The sequence below is a fragment of the Oreochromis aureus genome, linkage group 11 (assembly GCF_013358895.1).
Source record: "Oreochromis aureus strain Israel breed Guangdong linkage group 11, ZZ_aureus, whole genome shotgun sequence".
Classification (NCBI taxonomy): domain Eukaryota; kingdom Metazoa; phylum Chordata; class Actinopteri; order Cichliformes; family Cichlidae; genus Oreochromis; species Oreochromis aureus.
In genome coordinates this window covers 12,964,204-12,975,862 of record NC_052952.1, presented here as the reverse complement: position 1 = coordinate 12,975,862, position 11,659 = coordinate 12,964,204, and the positions used below count along the sequence as shown (strand labels likewise).

Here is an 11,659-nt window from a genome sequence, read left to right as displayed (position 1 = left end):
GGGGTGAGCTCAGTTAGAGCTTCCCCGCTCCCTCCCCCTCCCTCTCCCTCCCTCTTCTCTGTTTGACTTGTCTATTCCCCCGCGTCCACCTCATATGAGAGACAAATCTGTTGACAACAAGGTCGTCCTGTGAGCAAACTTTCGGTGCCCCCCTCCCCCCCTTTTTTTCTTCCTCTCCATCTCTTTCCATCATCCCCTTTGAAGTTATGTCCAAAAGGCTGTTATTATCTGGTATTAATAGATGCAGCCCCAGGAAGACAAAATCAGCTATTGATAATTGCAAGGAGTATACGGCAGCTACTGTATCGATCGGCGTGTCCTCCACTCCCCTGGTACTGAGAGATAAGGAGACACACTCTTTAGAGCAATATAATTTCTTTTGACCTATCTGCTTGCTACAGACTTATGATGAATAGCCAGAGTGGCTGAAGTCCTTTATCACCAAAGTTACCCCCTTGATATAATATTGATTCTTTATAACTAGCTCGCCACACAAAAATCAAACTGTCCACTTGGCCATCATCATCATCAATATCATCACAAAGGCGGAGGAATGAAGATCCCCCGCGCGTCTAAAGGCGAGCCGTTACAATCTCCTCTGTAGGCCTAATCTTTATTTTGCTGATGATGAAAGGAGAGGGGAAACGAGGCAAGGTGCCATTTAAGACGCGGTGCCATTTAATCCGGTATAGACTACACATACACACACGCGCGCGCACACTTATAGAGAGAGAGGGAAAGAGAGGGGGTGTCCAGACAGGGCTGCCGAACAGCTTTGGAATTCACGTGAAAAGTTTGATTTCCTCTAAGCTTCACGTAACCCCAAGAGCCCCTGTGATTTTATATAGCCTGATATGACTTCATAAAAAAATAAATTACCAAGTCAAATATTATTGTTCTCCAATTTACTGCAGTGGACGAGCAAATAAATAAATAAATACGTTTTTAAAAAGCCATTTTTTTGTTTTATGGCACTGCGGATACCGGATGCGCCTCGGAGGTATCCTTTAACCTCAAAGGCTGCTTCGCTGCAGAGCTGGAGCCCCACCGAGGCTATTACAACGGGGGCCACTCTCTCTATTCTCCGAGAGAGGAGTGAGAGTGCTGCTGGTGCTGCTGGTGGAAGAGGAGGAGGAGGAGGAGGGGGGGCATGGTGGCGGAGGAGGGTGGGAGAGGAGGGAGAGCAGAAACGTGTAATCACCCAAACAACCGTTTTTACCCGTTTCACCCCCTCTGGATCTGTGTCGCAAGGTGAGAAAAGGGCTGCTTGGGCTTCCACGCTGGCCCTCGCTGCATCACAAAGTGCACAGGCAGACTTCGGTAACAACTCCTCTCCTCTATTCTTACACCCTGCAGTCCGCCGTGAGCCTGTCTGCCTTTCACTGCGGATATCGTGGAGGGAGGCCGGAGCGTGAAGAAGACACCAGAGAGGTAAAAAAAAAAGAAGAAAAAAAGACTCCCAGAGTTTGAATTTACTGCTTCGCTTTGGCCGCTGTGCATCACTGTATAATAATAGCTTTAAAGTTATCCGTTACATATCTTTAAATAGGAGGATCTAAGAAATTGAATTTTTATATGTGTGGTTCAGGTTGTAAAGCATGTGATTAGACCGCTAAAGTGGCGCAGTATGAAAAAAAAAATATGCGTGCGTTGCGTCGGTGTCCAATCAGACGTCTTTGCGCCGCCGCAACTGGTGCCAAGACGCATTTACACACACCGCAGGCTACTGTAGCAGCCTATAGCAGCCTATGGCATAATCCCAGGGCTTCATCTGCACCAATCAGAGATGAGATGGAACTTTTTCTGCCACTCAATTACAGCGTCTCTGAAGGCAAACCCAAACAATATTTATATTGTTTCATTGTCTGCGTACGCTTTTGAAACAATCTATACTTACATTCTGTCTGTTGCTAAACTTGTACTTTATTCCTTGTAATTAGTCCACGAATAATTTACAATTTAGCAATGATTTCTTTCCAATCTTACAGCTAATAAATACAATTATTACGTTTTGGCAAATGCATTATTAATAGTAGAATTTAGCGTATTTGAAGTATAATAATACTACACATATACAGCATCATTATGATGATTGTATTTTTTGGAGTATGGTCACTATAGAGGTTTTAATAATCTTGTGTCCTAGAGTTAATTTCTGCAAATATACTTGTAAATGTATAAAGTAAACACATGGTTATCCCCACCACCCTTTATCCTTATACTACTTATACTGCATTTAAAAATTAATTATTTTAAAATGAAAAAATAGGAGCACAAGTTGTGTTCTAAAGTTTATTGTGGCATGCAGAGCTGTTTGTATGGGGTTTTTTTAAATTAAGTTTTTTTTGAGGGGGTGGGGGGTGTTCAGAGAGAGACACTTCATGTGCAGCTCTAGCAGACATAGTTTTTGCTATGTGCTACACATCTTTTAGTCGGATATGTAAACGCACACATACTTGCACACGATTTGATACATAATTGTGGACATCATGCATAAGTAATGGCTGTTGTAGCCGGGACTCTAACTAAGTGGTAACTGTCTGTGATCCTGCTCTGAAAATTGAGTCTTGTGCTCTCACACTGATCGCACAATCAGAGATCAGGCGGCACATGAGTCTGCTTGATAGAACCCAACCATATATTTCCAGTTATCATCAGGACCTGCTCATCGTGCTTCATTTGAGCCAAGCTGAGATAAAATGTGACAGGCAGCTTGTACCTGAGATGAGTAAAATTTGATCTGACTGGTCCAATCAGGTTTAATTGAAATGAATTGAATCAGCCCATTTCTTCTGCTACTGTAATTAAATTAGTAGCTGGGCCGCAATTGGACGTCGAGTTGGCACTTGAGAGGAGATGACAAAATGCTCATTGCTGCCGCCAAAGGACTATGTGTCAAATTTGGTGTGAAAATGCTGTTTGACACACTGGCATAAGCTGTCGCTTTGCTCGAAGTGTGTACAAACAAACACGCTGGGATTATCTCCCGGACTGAGCCACTTCCTCGTGTGAATGAAAAAGTGTGGAGATATGCATGCAAGTCATCAGAACAAATTAAGTGTGAAAGCACATTTACTGCATATAGAGTGCAGCAACATTTCTGTTATTGCTTTATAGCCCCCAAAAGACCTACATGAATGCCAAAAACACTGACACTGGCTTGCCACTGCAGGTCTTACAAGGTCTGAAATGAAAAAGGAGTCACAGACTCAGAGTCTGAAACCTATGGATCTCTTGAAAATTAAAAATTAAGAATTAACACAAGAAAAAGTTGAATAAAATTCTGCAGCATGCAGAAATAATAACACTGTCGGCGTGCAATAAAACTGCAGTGCTCGTAGATCGGTTTATATTGGTGTAAGCTTCCTCGATAAAGATACATGTGAGAACATTATTGCACTTTGATGTTTGAATTGGAGGCCTTGTGTCAAATATCTCCTGTATCAACCGGGCCCACCACTCAGGAGGGGAAGAGGTTTTACTGCTCCAAGGCCTTGGTCATCTGTGGCTCTAATGCCATTTCCAAGAACAATGAGCAGAAAAAGGCTAAAGCCGCACTGATGACACTTAATCTCATTGGAATTCCTTGTCAGGTTTGACCTTGGAAAGATATTAGCCACTCGACAAGTGACTGTGGGCGAGGGGAGGGGCTGCGTGTGTGTCTGTCTGCAGTTACTGTGCGATTGTAAGTTTCTATTTAAGTATACAAATATCCTTCCCTGTGCTTTATCGCATATCATAGTGGCAAAATCATTTTCACTGAACTTGAAATCCATTTCAGGTTTACAAGTGCAGCGTGAGCTTTTCTACCGAGTGTGTCTGCGCAGCGGTGTAGCGGTCGTGATGCGACTGTGGGGTTGTTTAGAAAGAGATTATCCATATGCATGTGAGCAGCCAGAAACCAGACCATTGGGCTGCAGGGATCTGTGGTCCAGTGATGTGTGTGCCACATTGTCTGTTCAATACAGGCCTCTAAATTTTTAAACAGCATCAGTTACTTCATACTGCCATTGTTTTGGCACCATTTGCCTTGCTTAATCCTGGCACATATCTGTGCTATCTTACAGTGCAGAGGTATGTGTCTGTGAGAGTGCGTGTCGGTGTGGGACGCTGAGAGATTTTGTGTCATTATGAGTAGTTTGCGATTAGAAGTGTGTGTGTGTGTGTGTGTGTGTGTGTGTGTGTGTGTGTAAATATCTGTACAAATTTGTGGAGAGAGATAAAACTTAAACGCACTCATTTTTACACTGTGCCTCTGATATTCCACATTCTCACAAGTGTGTGTTTCTGTATTTTACTCCCAAAGTGACTGCTTTCATTCAGTCCACAGTGTTGCATCGGTTTGTTTCAGCTGTTCCCACTACAAAGATGCATACAAGGTGAGGTTGCTTGCAAACAGCCTGCAAGCATTAAAAGCAGCATTTAGAATCAAAATGATATCCATCACCAGAAAGCAGAGGTAAAGCTGAAGAGGTCCCGTGTTGCCACTTTTTGCAAAAAAACCCAACCATTCCTGACTTTTTCCTTTTAAGTGCTGGTATCTAAATAGATGCGCATTTGTGCATGAATGTGTTTCACAGACTGTTTTCAACTTAAGACGTAGAATAAATTGGAAGTAAATATGTTGCAGCGTTTGTCTCAGTGATATCAGACTCCAACACACGCACGTCCCAGAGACATAAAAAAAGCAAAGCGCTGGTAGAACATTACTGCTGTAAAGGAGTTGCATGTTGTGGGGAAGATTCCTCAGTTTACCGTTCTGGATGCACCGTTATGTCAACAGACCTTCAGTCTTTCTCTTTCTGTCTCCAGGGAGAAATATTTGCACAGGGAACCCTTCTCTGTATAGTGTCTATAGTATTCACTTCTTTGTCCCCAACGCTGACTTATTTATGGCAACCCGCTAATGAGCTATACGGTCTTTTGTAGTGAGAGACAGCATGTGTAAACATTTAGATTTTTTTTTCTCCCTCTTCAAGTACAAGGCGAGATCCACCAAATTAAAAGGCACAAAGTGAAATGAAATCGCGGAGCAACCTAACACCTGATCAAATACAAGGTTACCCATGCAGTGTTTTGTGTTTTGCCGTGTTAATGCCCTATGTTGCTATCAGTCTGGCGTGTGTTTTGGAGGACTGCCAGCCAGAGGAGGAAGAGCACCTATTTTGTGGAGAGGTAATTGCTACACAGTAGCCTCTGATTGCCAGGAACTTTCACTGGGAACGGCCCCGGCTCCCTTTTCACTCGCACCGACAGCCTGATTACAAATCATCTTATTGATTTGATGAGTGCAAGATGTTTGCTAATAACTGTTCTCATACCATCTGTTAATCTTTGTTGTGATTAAAGAGGTAATCCCAATACCCATTATTCCCAATGACAAGAGCGGGGGGATCGTTCTCTTACACAAGCTTTAGTCCCTGGCAGGCCAGGCTGGGCTGAAAGGGAAGCTCGGGAGAGGGGGATGGGGGTGCAGTGTGCAGTACCTAGGATATCAGCGATCTCCGAATGCAACTGAGAAGTCTGCGCCACCTTCCACATAACAAACGCGATACGAAAATAAAAGGAGGGGAAAGAATTACATCCCTGCTAAAAATCCATTACCTCGTGTAATCACGCAAAATGATTTTTCTTAAATATGATAATAAATCACAGGCTGGATCAATAGCCTGCAGACCAACTGCTATGCCCTGATAACGTATCAATCAATATTTAGTATTTAGTATTTAGATTTTAATTAATACCTTGGCGGGGCTCGGAGCCCGTTAGCACACGAGAGAAATATAATCTGTGATAAAAATAGACCAGAATAAATACATTTCCAAAAGCAAATGTGCTCCTGTTAGCATTTGCACAGTAGCCCCTCGTATCTGTCATCGATCAGTCAGTTTCTCGGTTGTGATTAAGGACCCTTCAAAATCAAGCTTTGTGTGTGTGGAGGTGTGCGTGTGTGCATGCATTGCATAGAGGAGGGATGGACGTGTGCGTGGGTTCACGTGGAAACATTTTGATCGATCGTTCTTGGTAAGGCTGAGCTTCTGAAGCACCTGATCCAAACTGTTCATACACAGAAGATCAAGCGTGAATGATGTGTTGTGTTACAAGTGAAAACATAAGCAGAAATCTGAATGTGAATATGCTACCAGAGGCCTTCTGGTTTATCAGTAGTCTGAGATATATTATATATTGACCAATCATGTTTATGTATGCTACGTTTACATTGTTTGGATTTGCTAACATGCATATCTCAAAGAGTTTGCTATTGCCTGATGATTAAAATATATATTTGTTTGCTTTTCACAAAAAATGACCAGCAGACAGAGAAGTAAGTTTACAGCTAGTTGATTAGGGCAAATACTTGAGTTAAAACAAAGTTATCATTCTTGGAAAAGACTCCAAAGATAATTGCAATTTCATTGGGAGCCTGAGCTGTTAAAACGTGTCTGTGTGGGAACGATGTCTGCAAAGAAAAAGCTCCTCAAAAACTTCTGCTAGAAAAACCGCGGTTAGTCTGTGTAACTCACAATCTATTAGTATGTGTGAAGTTCCCGTTTGAGTTCACCAGTGTTGTTGTGGGGTGCAGTGATGGACAAACTTTAGTTTGCGATGGCTGCGGGTTTGCTCACCCATACCTTGGCTCTGTCCATTCCCAAACTGTGATCTTTTCCTGAAATCTACAAAGGAATTTTGTTGCATAAAGAGAACAAAACAGCCAATGATTAGGAAAGCAGTTAACAATAAGAAAGAAAAAAACCCCACACTGATTTAAAATAAAGCAGCACTAAGAGAGACAGAAAAAAACCCACATTTCCCACATAACATGAGACACAATCTTTGGTCTCCTGGTTGGCAGTTTTATAATTTATTCTACTTCCACTCATCCTGCCTCCTTGTGTGGCCTTTGGCACTCTTTAGGGAGATCTTTGTTTCTCTTTTAGCAGAGTTTGCTCTGGATGTTGAGTGTCGCCATGCTAGTGAATCACAGCACCTAAGGACACTTTGGTGTGTACAACACAGACACACCAGCAGTTTCAGCAGAATGGCAATATTTAAATGGGGATAAGAACAGGTGGAAATACCATGCAGACTATTTTTTTCCCAGCACTAAAACTAGTAATCCTAATCTTAATACTCCTGCATCCTTACAGATATCCTGCATGCAGTAGCTTTAAACACTTTAATTGATGCTTCCTTGAATTACTCTGGAGCATACAGTAAGGAAGTGCAATTAATCAAACGATGTCCTGTTCTTACAGAAACACTTAAGCAAATAGTTTCAAACTGATGCATTTAAGTCATTGCTTCTCGAATTTGCACGCGGCGGCCCTTTTGTAATCTTTCCTTAAGGTTTTAAGTGTTGAACACAGGACTGCCAACCGTTTTTCAATTGGATTGACTCTTGTGGCATTTGTAATTGGAATCCTTTTGCTTTATAAAGAGATTAAAATAGTTAAATATAGAAGCAGAAGGGCAGAGTTTGACCATCAGGATGTGCATGGCTAACACAAGATTAATAAGACACATAGATAAACAGGATTCAGCGCTAATCCTCCTTCGAACTAGTGCATTTAACTTGACTGGTTTGACTTGTAATCTGATGACGCGTGTCTTTCCTTACTATGTATTTTCTTAGTTAAAAATGCACAAATTATGATTCATGTATCAGGTATGTATTTACAACTAACTAACTATATGATGTCAAATTGAGTTTATCAACATGACATTTTGTCTTGTTTGAAGATCAGCATTTAGTTGTGCCTTACAGATCATATGAAGAGGAGACTGAAGGGCTCTACAGATTTTTGGCTGGAGGCTGTGGTAGTTCTCAGGTCCCTGGAAAGTCAGTCGGGGATGTGAGCTAACAGGACATGTGCGTGTTGCTCTGGGCTACGGCTGGATTTAAGTGTCTCAAGGCTGTCTGCTGTCTAACCCAGGTTAACAGGATATTAGGCCACAGCAAGTGATGGCCCAAGTGGCTGGTCTCTCATTTAAGCTGATCCCTGACACACACGTCCAGTGTCACTTTGGCACATACTGTAGGACACGCGCATAAGTCAAGGTCACACCTTTGCCTGAATCTTTTTCATGTTTTAACATCTATTCAATGATCATTTCTTATCAAAATGATGAACCCCCAGATACAGACAAGTTCCTCTGACGTGATAAGTCTGATTCAGTATTTTCCCACACTCCACAGCCATCAAACTGCAGTTATCACTGTTGAGCTTGAATATCAGATTAGCTCCGTGCTAAAGCTCACACACCATGAGACTGGACTGCATGGGCCAATCCCCATTAATCCCTTCTTACTGTTAGGTGGACAAGGTGCCAAGGAGGCCCTGTGTGGGCTGGCAGTGGGTGTATGTTAGCAGAGTGAGTCAGCTGCTGCCGGAATTACTGTAATTGAATTAGTGTATGTGTGGTAGTACACATTTATAACAGTTAAAGTGATGGCATGTAAAAACACTGTAAAATTCACAAATTACACACTGTGTATCATCAGACTACATATTTAAGACTTTCTCAGCATCACCAGCATGTGGATGAGGATTTACACGGACCAATCATTAGTAATACTGTGAGAGTTTGTTGATTCATTGTAATGACTGTAAGGTTATCATTTCCCTCCTTTACATGCAACCTGATTAAAGATGGGCTTATTAATGTTTACTTAAAAATAAATGAAGAAGTATTAGTATAAATATTTTTACCATTATACATAGTTAAACAATCTTAGGGTTACCATAAACTCTGCATAGTATTATATTTTTTTCTTTTTGGATTTTTAAGCTGGCTGTGACTTTACAGTTTGCTGAAGTGTCACTGCCATCATCAGCCCCATTTTCAACCATTTATACAAATGCATTTACCAACTATATATATATAATTTTTTTTAATTAAAAAAGCTCTTATATTTTGTTTTATGCTTCCAAAGATTAATCACCCAGTAAAGTGAGTAAGAGTCTAGCCCTAAAAAATAAGATATAGCTGTTAATGAACTTTATATCAGTGTTGTTGCAGACCAAAGAAAAATATAGAGAATTTATACAAAGTGGAAAATAAAATGTGTCATAACTTTTTGTTTATGTGAGGAAACCTGTAAATCATTAGGATGCATTTGTGTAAATGTAAATACACCAATTCACTGCTACACCAGTGAAAGTTCAGAGTCCTGGTCTGCAGGATTTGTGTTGATCAGGTGCCTCTGGCATCACATTTGGGGCACTGGATATGATTATGGGTTTGCTTTTTCAGCATGCAGGATTAATGTTGGAAAAAAATACATTTCAACCCAAACCCAAAAGGAAAAGCGACTCCCAGAGTAGCTTTGTTTAAGTCTTGGATAGCATTAGCGCACGTTAGATGCGTTCAGCTGGTGGGAAAAAAATTGTTTAAGGAGTGTTTTGCTTGAGCTTAGTACCTTTGCAAAGATATCATGGCAATAGAAAATATTTACAGAAAATTGCAAGAACAATATTTTGCCTCTGATTGTTGAGTCGGTGTTTTGTTAGAGAATAGTTCACAAGCCTAAGCAGAAGGGTCCTAGTTTAATTCAAACTCATTTCTCTCCACCCGCATTTGCTTTTTTACATTTTTATTAGAAAACAAGAATAAAAAATTACGTTTCATTAATTTACATGTGAGATTTCTGAAAAAAAGTCTACAGCTGAAAACTAAATTAAGAGAAAAGAAAAGCCAGAGAAACTGAAAAATTGAAATAATGCTGAAGCAGAGGATGAAGATGGTGGAGGGGGATGACGGACAGTTGTGGAGACAGGGTTGTTAGTTTATGTAGGCTGCGGGCTGACTCGACTGGAAAATTTTGATCACTTTAATTTACTATATCCAGGGTTGCCTCTCTCCCTGTCCAGCACTTTTATCAAGCCCTGTGAGCCCGTATTGATTTTTTTATTTTCTGCCCAGGATAAGAAGACAGAGAGTTAGGGAGCTCTGGTGAATGGAGAACTTTCCTCAGATTGCTGCTATTCTCCAGCTTATTGCATCCTGTCGTTTGTAGTTTCAGATGATGTCCAGTACGCCACGGCTGCTCCAGCCAATAAACAAGGTGACTAACAATGGAAGAGGGCCAGGAATGAAGAGAGGGAGACAAGCTAACCACCACACCACACACAGCTAGAATACAAGGGCGGAAGAGGACATTTTATAGCTAGAATTTGCCTTTTTTTCTTTTTTTTTACAGCTATGTTGAGAGGCTGTTTTTAAAACGTACCATTATGACTATACTGAGGTATAGAAAGCTCATGTCATGTGTTTTATTTTTATTTCAGTCGTTTTAAAATCATTTTTTTTGGCATAAAATTTTGTCATCATATTAAGCTAAGCTCTATAGGCAGGGGCATGATTTCTTATGGATTTCTTAGCTAGGACTACAGCTGTAAAACATTCAGCTTAAATGTAGTTTCGCTAAATTGTGGTCATTTAGGATCTAAAATAGCAAACCTGTTTTTCCTTGGACAGCTGAGTATTATAATCCTCCCGGACCCCTGAAGACAAGATACAATTTAACATTTTTTAATATATTTATATATATGTCTATATTCTTGTTACTGTGTTTCTCCCAGAGCAAAATTAATTATCACCTTTGCCCCAAAGAAAAGGCAATTAAAAAGAAGTGCTAATGGTTTTTCCTCTAAAAATGAAACGGGACAAAGGTTTTGTTCCCATTTCATTTTTTTAATAACGTGTGTATCAGACAAATTGTTGCATAAAATCTTCTGATTTTCTTTTAATTTTTTTGCTTCTTTCTTTCTAGTGGCTCTATTTTTGCATTTTCATATGTTAGCATGTGTGTGTGTGTGTGTGTGTGTGTGTGTGTGTGTGTGTGTGTGTGTGTATCTGAGAGAAGAGAAAGTGGGTGGGAGAGAGAGTAAGAGAGAGATTAGTGACAGTCTGATAAAAGATGTCTCCAAAACCCTAATTAAAATTGAATACCCCTGCGAATGCAAAGCAACATGCAATCTGCAGGTATTTCATTTAGAGCAACTATCTCAGCGCAAAGCTGCTTTTTTATGTCTTTCTTCATTGCACACAAATAGCTATACCCAGTTCATTTTATTTTTCACACTTCCACATCTGTCGCCGTCTTTGTCAGACCACACAAGCTTGCCCTTCTGTCCCTCCCTTGATGTAAGACAACACTGATAAAACAAAATCAAGCTGAGGAACCTGCAGTTTGTCCCCTTTTCCCCCCCTGAAAAGGCTTTCAAGGTTCAGCTCATTAAGATACTTAAAAAACAGAGAGCTTTCTAATGAAACTGTGAGCAGTGATATTTTGATAATGCAGGCAGCGCTTCTAAAAAGGATCTTCCTCGCCTTTATTTCTTAACAAATACCTACGCTGATAATACTTTGATATCTATGGCGCATCTATTTGTCAGCAGCAGATTTTAGAAACTGATTGGAAAGAAAGTCAAAGCATTAAACTTTGACCCGACTCGTTTCGGAAATAAAAAATACGTAGACAGTTACAGTGAGCTTGATTGGTTGATGGAGATGTGCACTTATGGTAACCATGTGAAATAACGAGCGGGACTGATTTAATTTACAGATCATATCTGGTTGTTTCTCCTGTTCTGTCTTCAATGAAAAGTGCGTGTTGACAGTTCCTAAATCCTCACATTGCCTGCTTGTTGCATCA

General features: G+C 40.6%; 1 long non-coding RNA gene across 2 annotated transcripts in view; it reads left to right on the top strand.

Moving 5' to 3' along the window:
• Positions 1-1,177: 1,177 nt before the first annotated feature.
• LOC120442595 overlaps positions 1,178-11,659 on the top strand; it is a 30,636-nt gene continuing 20,154 nt past the window's right edge. Inside the window, exons 1-3 of one of the 2 annotated variants that reach the window (XR_005614796.1) lie at positions 1,178-1,251; positions 1,357-1,431; positions 10,019-10,141. This is a non-coding gene — a long non-coding RNA (uncharacterized LOC120442595). Of the gene's footprint in view, positions 1,252-1,356; positions 1,432-10,018; positions 10,142-11,659 lie in introns of those variants that run through there. The other variant, XR_005614795.1, reaches the window with a different exon arrangement.